Source organism: Citrus sinensis, chromosome 7 (genome assembly GCF_022201045.2).
Source record: "Citrus sinensis cultivar Valencia sweet orange chromosome 7, DVS_A1.0, whole genome shotgun sequence".
In the NCBI taxonomy this organism is placed as follows: Eukaryota; Viridiplantae; Streptophyta; class Magnoliopsida; order Sapindales; family Rutaceae; genus Citrus; species Citrus sinensis.
In genome coordinates, this window is record NC_068562.1 from 22,600,354 (window position 1) to 22,614,058 (window position 13,705).

Sequence of the window (13,705 nt, forward strand, 5' to 3'; positions counted from 1 at the left end):
CACTAGTGCTACTGAAAGTTGAAAATGACCTCTCAGCCACGCGGCCAGAATACAGGACAATGCTACCAACTTGATTCTATACAGTTGACTTTCAACACCAAAGGTTCCTATTTCTGCCTTCTTCAAGAAGTATATATGGTACAGCCGACTGATATAAAAGAGCAAAGTTCCTTCGTAGAAGAGTGAAGACGTCCTCTTGTGCCATTAGGTCACCTGCTCAAGTGGTGGTGTCCACCATTTACTTTGTGACACGGAAATAGAAGTCACTTTATAACTGCGGTCATCAAGAGAAATAGATAATAAATTTCCGCGAACTTTCTGTGTCATTAGGTCCTTTAGCCACAAACTTACGAGTTTTCCCAAATGACAACAAATAAAAGCAGGATATTGGCCCCACCTTTCCTACTAATTTGATATTCATTTTAACTTCGTTTTTACCTAAATGTAATTTACAAATTTAGAGATTGTCCAAACTCTGTATTGGGCTGAGCTCGTGCAGAGTAGGTTACTCCACCCACTTATTTGTTGTTCATTTCTCCCATTAAGGGTGCTTTTTCTTTTTCCAAAAAATACGAAATATAGATGCTCTCTAAATTCCAATTCCATTAGTGGAAGTAAATTTCAAAAACGACGTGACAATCGATAAATGTTGGTACTTAAAGTCCCAGACCCTAGTTTTGATACAAAAGAGAAAGGAAAGCTCTTGGAAATTAGAGACTGTTAATTAGTTCTCACTCTCATCCAAACAAGTTTCTTCGTTTCTTGTCTTCAATTTATTGCCAGCTATACCAAAAAATTGTCATTTTTTTTTCCGCTTCATTTTCTCTTTGGTTCCTTTCAATTAGCACCATGTCCATCCTTTCCCATGAATACATTGTTCCTGCAACCCCCAGCACACCCAAAAGAAAATGGCACTCAGCTTTTGCTAAAATATATTGCTCCAGGGTTTTACACTCCCTTGCTAAAACTGATATTGATCCGAAAACCCTCATTGAAATTGTGAAGCAGAAAAATCTAGACCTGCTTCAACAGTTTGGTGGAACTGGTGCTGTAGCTACTGCTCTTCAAACCGATATTCATGGTGGAATCGACGGCAGTGAAGAAGACAGAGCTCGAAGACAAGGCTTATTCGGTTCAAACACGTACAAGAAACCACCAACGGAGAGCTTCTTCAGTTTTGTTGTGGATACTTTTAAAAGTTTCACAGTTTTAATCCTTTTTGTGTGTGCAATACTTTCCCTTGCTTTTGGCCTGAAGTTAAAATAGGGATGGTATGATAGCGGTAGCTTATTTATTGCTGTCTCTATTTACATATCTGTTTCAGCTTCAAGTAAATACATGCAAAATAAAAAATTTGAGAAGCTATTATCAAAAGTCAGCAACAGCATTCAAGTTGATGTGGTTAGAAATAAACGGCGACAGCAGATTTTATTGTCCAATGTTGTCGTTGGAGATGTTATATGCTTAAAGATTGGGGACCAGGTTCCAGCTGATGGAATTTTTTTAGATGGGCATTCGTTACAAATACAAGAATCAGACCATAATGTTGAGGTTAATAGCAGCCAAAATCCGTTCTTGCTTTCTGGAACCAAGGTGGTTGATGGGTATGGCCGCATGCTTGCCACAGCTGTCGGTATGAACACTACGTGGGGCCAAATTATGAGGCAAACTAGTTACAATACCAGTGAATGGACACTTTTAAAAGCTCGAGTCAGAAAGTTAACTTCGTTGGTCGATTTAATTGGATTGGCAATTACTTTCTCAGGCTTGTTGATGATTTTGGATCGTTACTTTACAGGACATTCAAAAAACATCAACGGAACCATTGAATTTAAGGCCGGTAAAACAAAGCTTGACGACGCAGTTAATGCAGTTGTGAATTTAATTATCCCAGAAGGTTTGCCGCTGGCCGTTACAGTTACTATTGCTTATTCGATGAAGAGATTGATGATTGATCATGCTATGGTGAGGAAGCTCTCTGCCTGTGAGACGATGGGGTCAGCCACTGTAATTTGCACGGATAAGACGGGCACACTAACTCTGAACCAGATGAAAGTGGCAAAGTTTTGGCTTGCCAAGAACCTGTAGGAGAGGGAGCTGCTGATCATTCCAATATAGCTCCAAAAGTTGTTGAATTGATTCAACAAGGTTTTGCATTAAATACAACTGCAGGTTTTTACAAGAGAACTTCAGGTTCAGGATTGGAAATTGAATTATCTGGCAGTTCCATTGAGAAAGCAATTCTTTCCTGGCCTATTCTGGGAATGAGCATGGACATGGAGCAAATAAGACAGAGTTGTGTCATTCTCCAAGTTGAAGCCTTCAATTCCCATAGGAAACAGAGCAGAGTTATGATGAGGAAGAAGGCAGACAATACTGTGCACGTCCACTGGAAAGGGGCGGCAGAGATAATTCTAGCAATGTGTTCAAGTTACTATGATGCTTCTGGGAATGTCAAACATTTAGAGGTTGGTGCAAGGGAAAGATTTGAGCAAATTATTCAAGGTATGGCAGCAGGTAGCCTGCAGTGCCTTGCTTTTGCTCACAAACAAGTTCCAGTTCCAGAAGAAGAGCTAAATGAAGAAAACTTGATCCTATTAGGACTGCTTGGAATTAAGGATCCGTGTCGTCCAGGGCTGAAGAAAGCCGTGGAAGATTGTCAATATGCTGGAGTAAACATCAAGATGATCACGGGCGACAATATTTTCACTGCAAAAGCCATAGCCACACAATGTGGAATACTCAAGCCAGTGATCAAGCCAATGAAGCAGTAATTCAAGGAGAGGAGTTCAGAAACTACACAGAAGAGGAGAAAATGGAGAAAGTTGAAAAAATATATGTGATGGCAAGAGCCTCTCCTGATGATAAACTGGCAATGGTTAAGTGCTTAAAACTAAAAGGTCATGTGGTTGCGGTCACGGGAAATGGTATAAAAGATGCACCAGCTCTGGAGGAAGCAAACGTAGGACTGTCTATGGGCATCCAAGGCACAGCAGTTGCCAAGGAGAGCTCAGATATCATCATCTTGGATGATAACTTCGCAACTGCAGTCACTTTACTGAATTGGGGAAGATGTGTATATGTGAACATCCAGAAATTCATTCAATTCCATCTTACCATTAGTGTTTCTTCTGTCCTATTTAACTTTTTGGCAGCGGTTTTAGTTGGTAAGAACCCATTAACAGCAGTCCAGTTACTGTGGATGAACTTGATCGTTCTTACATTAGGTGCATTGGCTCTGGTTACAGAGCAACCTACCAAGGAGCTTATGGAGAAACCACCGGTGAGGCTTACTGAGCCACTTATAACCAACGTTATGTGGAGGAATCTTCTGGCCCAAGCTTTTTATCAGATAGCTGTCTTGTTGACGTTACTGTTCAAAGGTGAATCCGTCCTTGGTGTTAATGAGAATGTAAAGGACACCATGATCTTCAACACATTTGTACTTTGCCAAGTCTTCAACGAATTCAACGCAAGGAAGCTTGAAAAAAAGAATGTGTTTAAGGGGATTCATAAGAATAAGTCATTTCTGGGGATCATTGGGATAACCATCGTCCTTCAAGTGGTGATGGTGGAAATTCTGAAGAAATTTGCAGATACAGAGGGGCTGAACTGGATCCAATGGGGTTCATGTATTGGGATTGCAGCCATCTCTTGGCCAATTGGTTGGTTTGTCAAGTGCATACCTGTTCCAGCAAAATCCTTGTCTTACCTGTTCCAGCAAAACCCTTGTTTTAGCTATCTCATCTCAAGCATCTAGATAATGCATATTATCATTTCTGCTTGTCTTATATCCTCTGATATAGCTATCTCTTATAATCAACTCAATTAGTGGCAGCAATTTCTATTGGTTAGTTGATTTGTTAGCTCCAATGAAGCTCAATTCTTGATAATTAGTTTGTTGATCAGCAAACAACTCGCCTGAAATTTCTGTGTTATTTGGTTCAATGATTCTTCAGACAACGTTGCATCCCAATGATTCTTCAGCCAATGAAAATTAGTCTCATAAAATTTAGCGGTAGAAGAATTAGATTCTCTTTTTCCGATTTTGCGAAAAGATTTTATTTTTTTTTAGTGTGTAGGTAAGATTACTGAACCCACATTGAAACTTAATAGTTAAGTGATACGCCAAAAATTTAACAATCTTAAATTTTCAGATCGGTTAAATTTTATTCAGTTAATTAAAACCGATATAACGGGAAGGGTTAGTATGAACAAAATAAATATATATACTCGGGAACAATGGGTATATTGTTGGCGTCTAGGATGACACTTTCCTCACTATAATTTTCAATTTAGACACAATACAACCACTATTTTTTTGTTGAAATTTTGACATCAAAGGACTAAATAGATGAGGTAAGTGGCGAAATCCAAAATCTTTACTGCAAAATGTTGCTTTCTGGTGTTTAATTATAAACAGCAGTTGGCTTAAAATTCAGGGAGAACAATAATATTTCTCCTTAGATACATTATTAGGAAAGCAAACGTGAGGATCCCATACACAATTATTTTTTAGTAATTATAAGATTCACTTTTTTGTTTGACAGTATTTATTTATGTATATTGTAATTTTCCTACTTTGTACACTTGAATTTCTTTGTAATCCATCTACAATAATATAGTTTCTTGAGTCTTCACATTGTCGAAGACTACTCAATATTTCTTTGTCTCAATTTCCTTTCTTTAAATTTTACTGTTGGATTTTTAATCCAATATTATTAGATCTTTAATCCAACATTGGGCTTATATGTGAATAATTATGTGTTGCAGACAGTCATATAAGATTAAACCTAATTAAAAGTGATCTATTTAAATTTTTAGTGTTATGGACTTTAATATATCTAATAGGGTGTGAGTCTTTAATGTGTAGAGATCTAATAATATTTTAATTTTATGATTGGCAGAATTATGAATACCTAGTGACAACAGGAATATGTTGTCTATATAAGTGGTTATGCTCCCAGATATACGTATTCTTTCTATTATTTCTGACATCTCATCGTCAGAGAGAGAGAGCAGATAGAACTAGATGTCTCTTTAAGAGAACGTGTAAATCTGAAAGGCTTACCACACTACTCTAGAGAGGAATAAATATTATGCATTTAGGTACGCGTCCGCGTTATTTTGTTATTAATTCTTTGTGGTACAATATGAATATTTTTGAATTTATTGGTGATGATTTTCACTAAAAATTTTCTTATCCCAATAAATAATATTAGTCTCTTCATGTTAAATTATTGAGAATCAAATTTATTTTAATTAATGTTTACATCTCTAGTGTACTTAAATTTAATAATATCATAATTATTAAAATTATTACATTTGAGAACAAAACTGTGGTTATTTGTCGGAATTTAGAATATTTTGGAAATTCATATTTCAGTCAAAAAAAAATTCCTAATTTGAAGTTTTGTGGCCGGCGGCAATAGCAGCCGCCGGCGAGACACAGCTGCTGGGCGGCGCCAGCCCGCAACCGCGGCCACGACGCCACGGCAAATTAAGGAGAAGCAAAAAAAAAAGGGGCTGGCCGTCGCCAGCTTACGGCTGTGTCGGCATGCATGCCGCTGCAACCAGCCCGCGCTGGAGAGAAAGAAAGGTGGCTGAATGGCCACTGCAGAGGAAGAAGCGGCGGCACGCCAGCCGCACGAAAGAGAAAAGATAGAAGTAGGGTTTCAAGGTAAATATCTAAATGTTCCCTAAGGTGTTGTAAAATTTCTTTCCAGCAGACAATAAAGAAAGTTTTTATTTAAACCCAAATTCTGCTTGGACTTAATTAAAGTTGAGTTTTGGGCCCAATAAATTGGGCTTGATAGGTTGAAGGGGTTGGTTTAGAGTGGAGCTATTGGCACCCCTACATTATTCTTACAAAACTCCACTTTAAATAAAATTACAATTAAGAATAATTGAAAGTTAAACACATATAGTCTTTTTTTTCAAGCAAATTACTTAATTCATAATCAATCTTTTAAAAAAAAAAAATTCTATATGTTACTTCCTATCTAACTAAAACAAATTGTGCAAATTTAAAATAATCTATTGTTCTCTTTTGATTTCTTATTGATTAAATATTTTTATACTTAAAATTATAATTTGAAATATGTGTTATTTCAACTAATGATTAACACTAAAAAATTTATCACCCATATAACTTTTTAATTTATGTGTAGATTAATAATAAAATTGAAAATAATTAAAAAAATGACACAATAATACTTTGAGTTTTAACAATAAAAGAAATCAAATGAAAATTGAGAATTTAGAAAAGTAAATCTAAAAAAAGGGACATTTTCATAAATAAAGTGAATATAACTAAGAAGGGGGTTTTATGAGGAGATGAGAGGGGTGCCAATAGTCCAACTCATTGGTTTATATTAGTCCATTAAAGCAAAAGTAATTTCAGCCATTAAAAAAAAAAGGGTTGGTTTGATTGTGGACTAGTTTAGGATTTGGTTCGGGTCAATCCGAATCAGTCCAGCCCTGAATCAATTAACGGTCAACATTGACCGTTGACTCTGACCATTGACAATTGACCAAACTTTGACATGATTTTTATTTTTTATTTTTGTGGTAATTTTTGGTGCAATTTTAAATTCAAATATTGGTTGGTTTTTATGTATTTTGAGATAAATTAATTGAAACAACATATCATCAAAGTGACCTCTCTTGTGGAAATTAATTTACTTTGAAATATAAATAATTTTGTATATGTAATTTTTGTAAATATCGATCGACCTAAAGGAATGTCCATATTTAATAGAATTATATGTGCACATGTGATAATAAACACGTGATGATTATTCAATTTTACATTTGAGTAATAAATCGACCCAAATGAAGATTTATTTTTTGACATGTTCTTATTATCAGTGTTTGATTACTGCACTAAGATATCACTTATAAGTTAATATTTTGTACAAAGATGAAATATTAATAGAGTGTCCGGTATCTTGAGATGGGGTTTACCTTTATTTGAATTTATTTTTATTTTAAAACTAATATGAGCTTGTTTTGTTTGTTTGTTGTTCTCAAATTCAGTTATGTCTACTGTTAAATATTACTACTAACATCAATTCTATTCATATGTTAAATGACTTTAACTTCAAGTCATGGCACGAGAACCTCTCAATAGTTCTCGCAGTCATGGATCTTTATCTTGGGTTGAGGGTTGATTCTCCCCTATCTCTTATGGATGAAAGTACCCTTGATGACAAGAGGGATATGGAAAAGTGGGAGAGATCAAATCGCATGTGTATCATGATTATGAAGAAGGCCATTTCGGAACCATTCGAGGGCTCTATGTCTGCAAGGATAACTACGACTAAAAAAGTTTCTTGTAGAAATTGAAAATGGATTTGTCAAGAATGAAAGGGCATCAATGAGTACGCTCTTGACAAATCTTATTTCAGTAAAGTATAAGGGCAAGAAAAGATATAAGGATAAGGATGCTGCAGATACAACACCTCAAAAGAAACAACAAAAGAAATTGGATGATCGAGTAGCCACTACCTGTTTCTTTTACAGTGCTAAAAGACATGGTTTGATTTTTTCTGAGGTTAATTTAATACCTAGACATATGTGGTGGAAAAATTCTAGTGCAACCACTCACATCAGTGTGTCTATGCAGGGTTGCTTGAATTCCTAAAAGCCCAATGATGGTGAAAGATACATCTATGTGGGTGATGGCAAGAAGGTTGAAGTTAAAGCAATTGGAAAATTTAGATTATTATTAAAGACCGAATTTTATTTGGATCTTGATGAGACATTTATTGTTTCGTCTTTTAGAAGAAGTTTGATTTCCGTTTCCGCTTTGGACAAATATGGTTATTCTTGTTTATTTAGAAACGAAAAATTCAGTTTGTTTCATGATTCAAAACTTGTTGATTCTGATTCTTTGTCCGACGATGATAATCTTTATATACTTAAAACAATTGCTTCATTTCATGAATCCCTGCAAATAAGTACACGAGGTGTAAAGAGAAAATTTATCAATGAGAATTTAACTGCGTTATGAAATAAGAGATTATGTCATATCTCCAAACGAAGAATAGAGAGACTTATGTCAGACGAAATTCTTGACCCTTTAAATTCACAAATTTTGACATATGCGTTAATTGTATCAAGAGGAAACAAACCAATAAAAGGAGATTTGAAGCCAACAGGACTTCAAATGTCTTAAAACTCATACATATAGACATTTGTGGGTTATTTCCTGCTACTACTTGGAATAGTCAACAATATTTTATAATGTTCATAGACCATTTTTCTAGATATTGCTACATACATCTTCTCTATGAAAAGTCATAGTCTTTGGATATGTTCAAAATCTTTAAGGCTGAAGTTGAAACCAACTCGGCAAAAGAATTAAAAGCATCAGATTTGACTGTGGTGGCGAATAATATGGTTAATATGACGGTTCATATGAACAACGTCCAGGACCATTTGCTAAATTCCTAGAGGAATGCGGTATCGTCTCACAATACACTATGCCAGGTTTGCTCACTATGAATGATGTTGCTGAAAGATGAAACATGATGCTTAAAGACATGGTGAGGAGTATGATTTGTCATTCTACCTTACTAGAATCACTGTGGGGAGAAGCCCTTAAGACTGCAACATATATTCTTAATAGAGTTCCAACTAAAGCGACTGCCAAAACTCCTTACAAGCTTTGGACAGATAAGAATCCTAGTCTAAAACACTTGCATGTTTGGGGTTGTTCAGCTGAGGCAAGACATTATGAGAAGAAACTGGACTCAAGGACGGTAAGTTGCTATTTTATTGGATATTTAGAACGATCTACGGGGTACAAGTTTTATGATCCCACGACTAAGTCAATTTTAGAGTTAGGAAATGCTCGATTCTTTAAGGATGTTAAGTTTGCGGGGGGAGATACAGTTATAGACTTTGTCTTTAAAGAGAATATGTTGATATTCACATAGGTTTTATTGACATTGATTAGGGTCTTATTCCTGATTTTGTTCAAGATATAATAAATCAAGCCAATGTTGAAGAATCCCCAATACAAGAAGTTGTTCCAAAATAACAAACTCCACAACCTTAAGAACATATGCCATCAATGAGATCCATTAGAGAAATGAGAAGTGCATTACCAGATGATTACATTGTATTTCTCTAAGAACATAGGGTAAACATTGGAGTGATGAAAGATGATCTAATCAATTTCCGTCAAGCTCTGGAGAGTTCTAACTCTCAAAAGTGGATTGATGCCATGAATGAGGAGATGAAGTCCATGAAGGATAATGACGTATGAGATCTTATCTCATTGCCAGAATGTGCGAAACCTATTGGTTGCAATTGGATATTTAACACCAAGAGGGATTCGAAAAGCAATGTGGAGAGGTATAAAGCGCGTCTTATCGCAAAAAGGCTTTACACAGAAAGAAGACATTGACTATAAAGAGACTTTCTCTCTAGTTTCTTTAAAAGACTCTTTCAATATTATAATGGCATTAGCGGCACATTTCGATCTTGAGTTATATCAGATGGATGTAAAGACGACATTTCTTAATGGCGACATTAATGGGACGATCTATATGGTGCAGCTAGAAAACTTTGTGTCTGAGACCCAAAGAACGTCATTTACAAACTTAAAAAATCCATTTATAGACTCAAACAAGCATCTCGACAATAGTATTTCAAGTTTCATCAAGTGATCGTCTCATTCGGTTTTAAGATGAATTTAGTCGATGATTGTATATACCATACGTTCTGTGGGAGCAAGTATATTTTTTTGGTTTTATATGTCGATGACATTTTGCTAGCAGCGATATAGGCTTATTGTACGACACCAAGAGATTTCTAACTAAGAATTTTGAGATGAAAGATCTTGGTGACACTTTTTTTGTATTAGGCATAAAGATACACTGGGATCGCTCTCGAAGTATTCTTGAATTATCACAAAAGAGCTATATCGAAACAGTTCTCAAGAGATATGACATGCAAAATTGTAAGTCAGGTGATACCCTTGTGGCTAAATGGGACAAGTTCAGTCTCAATCAGTGTCCTAAGAATGATTTTGAGGAAAAAGAAATGCAGAAGATACTTTATACATTAGCAGTAGGAAGTCTGATGTATGCTCAGGTTTGTGTGCAACCAGATATTGCGTAGTTACTGGGATGTTGGGCAGATATTTAAGTAATCCCGGAGTAGACCATTGGAAAGCAGCCAAACGGGTCTTACGGTACTTACATTGAACAAAAGACTACATGCTCACATATCGGAGGTCAGATCAGATTGAGATCATTGGGTACACTGACTCCGGTTTTGTTGGATGCCAAGATAGTATGAAATCTACTTCGGGTTACATCTATCTGCTAGCTGGGGGTGTTATCTCCTAGTAGAGTGCTAAACAGTCTCTTATAGCTTCTTCTACAATGACAACAGAGTTCATAGTATGTTATGAGGCATCCAATCACAGAATATGGTTATGAAATTTTATCACGGGACTATGTATAGTAGATGGTGTTGATAGATCACTTAGATTATTTTATGACAATAAGTCAATAGTACTGCATTCCAATAACAACAGGAACTTGACAAAGTCAAAGTATATAGACATCAAGTTCTTAGTTGTTAAAAAAAGAATTCAGAGTGGACAGTTGTCTATAGAATACATCAGTACAGACTCCATGATTGCGGATCCACTTACTAAGGTATTGCCACCCTAAAACGTTTCATGAGCACACTGCTCATATGGGTGTCATGTCATTTAAAGATATTCAGTTTTAGTGGGAGTTTATGATTTTAGATACTCTTGTAATAAAGATATTTTTTAGTTATTTTGGTTTATGGCTATTTCAGGCTATTTTCTGCAGAAATAAAGTTTTGGTTTATTCACACTTTGATTTTTAGTATGGTTTGATCTCACTAAGGTTTTACGCGGACCAGTTGGAAATAGCCATGTTAAGATCATATTGCATAAAATTTCCATGCTACATGTTGAGTGTTACAAAATGCATATTTATAAAGAAGAAAATCATCATTTTACATTTCAAGTTTTACTAACAACCCTTACTTTTATGTATTTAAGCTTCTTGTAATTTAATTATGTGTGTTTTATTTTAATTAAGTATTTTATGTATTTTAGGGGCATCATAGTCATTTCACAATAAACGAGAGATCAAACGGCAAAACGGACATTACTTTTGAACTCAGGACGGTTAAAAACCTTAGGAGGAGCATAAAAGGAAAAATGGTACTGTTCACATGTATGGTACTATTCACATGTACGGTACTGTCTACGTTACTGTTCACGACACTGTTCACATAGACGGATAGATGATGTGGCATTGACCGATGATGTGGCATTGACTGATGAGGTGTCATGATCCTGTTGAACTAAAATTTTTATGTACTATTGATGGTGACGTGATAACATATTAGTGGACTACAAAACGCGCGTACGGTACATGCAACACATGAGATTATTTTCAACCAAACCGCGTTACTGTTCAAACAGTGTTATTGTTCAAACCGCATGGTTAAACCACGTATTGTTCATGCGTACTGTTGACTCGTACTGTTGACTGATGACGTGGTGCAATCCTGAGCGTCCAAACTGTTTTTAATCCGATGGCCATGATTTACTCGATGTATCTATAAAAAGGGGACCTCTCCCCCCTAATTTGGCATCTCTGAATCCATTTTTAGACTTTATTTTCTGTAATTCCTTCTCTATCTTGTATTTTCTACGTATTTTAATAAATTTTTATTTTGCCCCTAGTTTAATTATGAGTGACTAATTTTCTTTCAAGCTTAGGTTGAAGGTGAACTCTCAACATGTGTCATGGGCTTTATTTGGTAAATTTATTTTCTCTTCCCCTCTAGTTTTTGTGGATGTTTTGACTTCTTGTCGACAAATAATAATATTCTTGTCTAGATACCGCTCTGGTTTCACCGGCTCCCTAGTACAAGGTTATTATTATTTGGCACGATAAGCCCTTAGCACCATATTGATTAGAGTGTGGTTCATGAGGTGTGGATTCCCCCTTCATGATTTAATTGGTATTAATAAGAAATATTTAGCCCATGGTGCATGTTGATACGGATCCAGATACCCAAGTACGTCAATTTAATAGATTTTCACTTCAATTTATTCTTGTCATTTTAATTCGAATTTTAAAATAATCCAAATCATTTTCACCACAAATCCAACCACCCATTTACAAAATTAATTCTACACACAATTAAAATCCACTTCCTCGAGGGATCGACACTCGTCACCATTAGTCTATTCTACAATAGATTCATGCGTTTGCGAGTTCAATAAAATTTGCACAACAAGTTTTTAGCGCCGTTGCCGGGGAGGTAAGTAATTTTAATACATAGAATTAATTTTTGTGAATAATTTCTTTTATTTGTTTTCTTGTATTTTTTTCTTATTAAAAAAAATAAAAAAAAAAGTGAATATGCATTTAGAGGTAATAATTTCTTTTCTTTCTCTATTCTTTACAATTATGCAATTTAATTTTTAAGTTATTTTTCTTTGTAATTTTTGTTTATCTTATTAATTTAATTTTTAGTTAATTTATTTCACGTTTTGTTTAGTGTGTTTTTTTATAGAAATGTTGTAACAGCGTGATAAGGTTAGTACTGTAATTTCTCATTCTTCTTTATTTTTATTCATTTTGTTCCCATTTATTTTTTGCTCTTTGCATGCATGGTCGTAGTTCATTATTACCTAATCTTGAACCTATAGACCTTGAACTAGAAAAAAAATTCCGCACACACAAACACGTTAAAAATAAAATAGATTTGCAACAACAACAAGCACGACAGGAGAGGCCATTTAAGGACTACTTCAGTCATTTAGCTAATTTGAGCACATCATGTATAAGATACCCAAATGTAGCTGCTAGGAGTTTTGAACTAAAACCTAGTGTGCTAAATTATCTCCTCACATTCTATGGCTTAGAAAATGAGGACCCATATAATCATCTGAATGATTTTCATGCTATTTGTCAAACATTTAAATATGAGAATTTTTCAGATGATGATGTAAAACTTAGACTATTCCCATTTTCTTTAAATGATAGAGCTCGTTAATGGTTAAATACTTTGCCTGCTAATAGCATTACATCATGGGAACAAATAGTTACAAAATTTTTAAATAAATATTTTCCAGTGCATAAAACCAATGCTATTCGTAGGGAAATTTCAGAATTTACACAGAGAGAAGACGAGCAGTTTTTCGAAACATGGGAGCGATTCAATGGGCTACTCTTGAAATGTCAACATCATGAGTACGAGAAATGACACCAATGCCAATACTTTTTGGAGGGATTATTGCCGAACGTGCAAGAATGGCTAATGGCAACAAGCGGAGGAAAGCTAATGTCAAAAAGTGCATCAGAAATTTGGGAATTCTTCCAGCGACAAGTGGATAATTCATAACAACGGAGTCGATTGCTCAGGAATACTAGAAGAATTAAGAGAGTGAATGAGGTTCACATTGGCGAGTCAAGTTCAGAAATTAAAGAAGTCAAAGCAATAATTGAAGGCCTCTCTCGACAAATAGCATAGTTATCAACTGCTAAATCAACAGAGCCACATGATCATGACTCATACTCGGATCAAGCCAATGCCATAGGTGTAATGAGAAAACCATCAAATTAAAACCCATACTCTAACACTTATAGCCCTGGATGGAGAGACCACCCCAATTTTTTATGGTCTCAAGGAT

The 13,705-nt window shown here is 35.3% G+C and overlaps 1 non-coding gene and 1 pseudogene across 1 annotated transcript; one reads left to right on the forward strand and one right to left on the reverse strand.

Moving 5' to 3' along the window:
- The first annotated feature begins 577 nt into the window (after nucleotides 1–577).
- Nucleotides 578–3,963, forward strand: LOC102628659 (putative calcium-transporting ATPase 13, plasma membrane-type; annotated as a pseudogene).
- Nucleotides 3,964–13,164: 9,201 nt separating this feature from the next.
- Nucleotides 13,165–13,267, reverse strand: LOC112496395 (small nucleolar RNA R71). Its single transcript, XR_003062935.1, has one exon. It is a non-coding gene; the product is annotated as a small nucleolar RNA R71 (small nucleolar RNA).
- Between the last annotated feature and the right edge of the window lie 438 nt (nucleotides 13,268–13,705).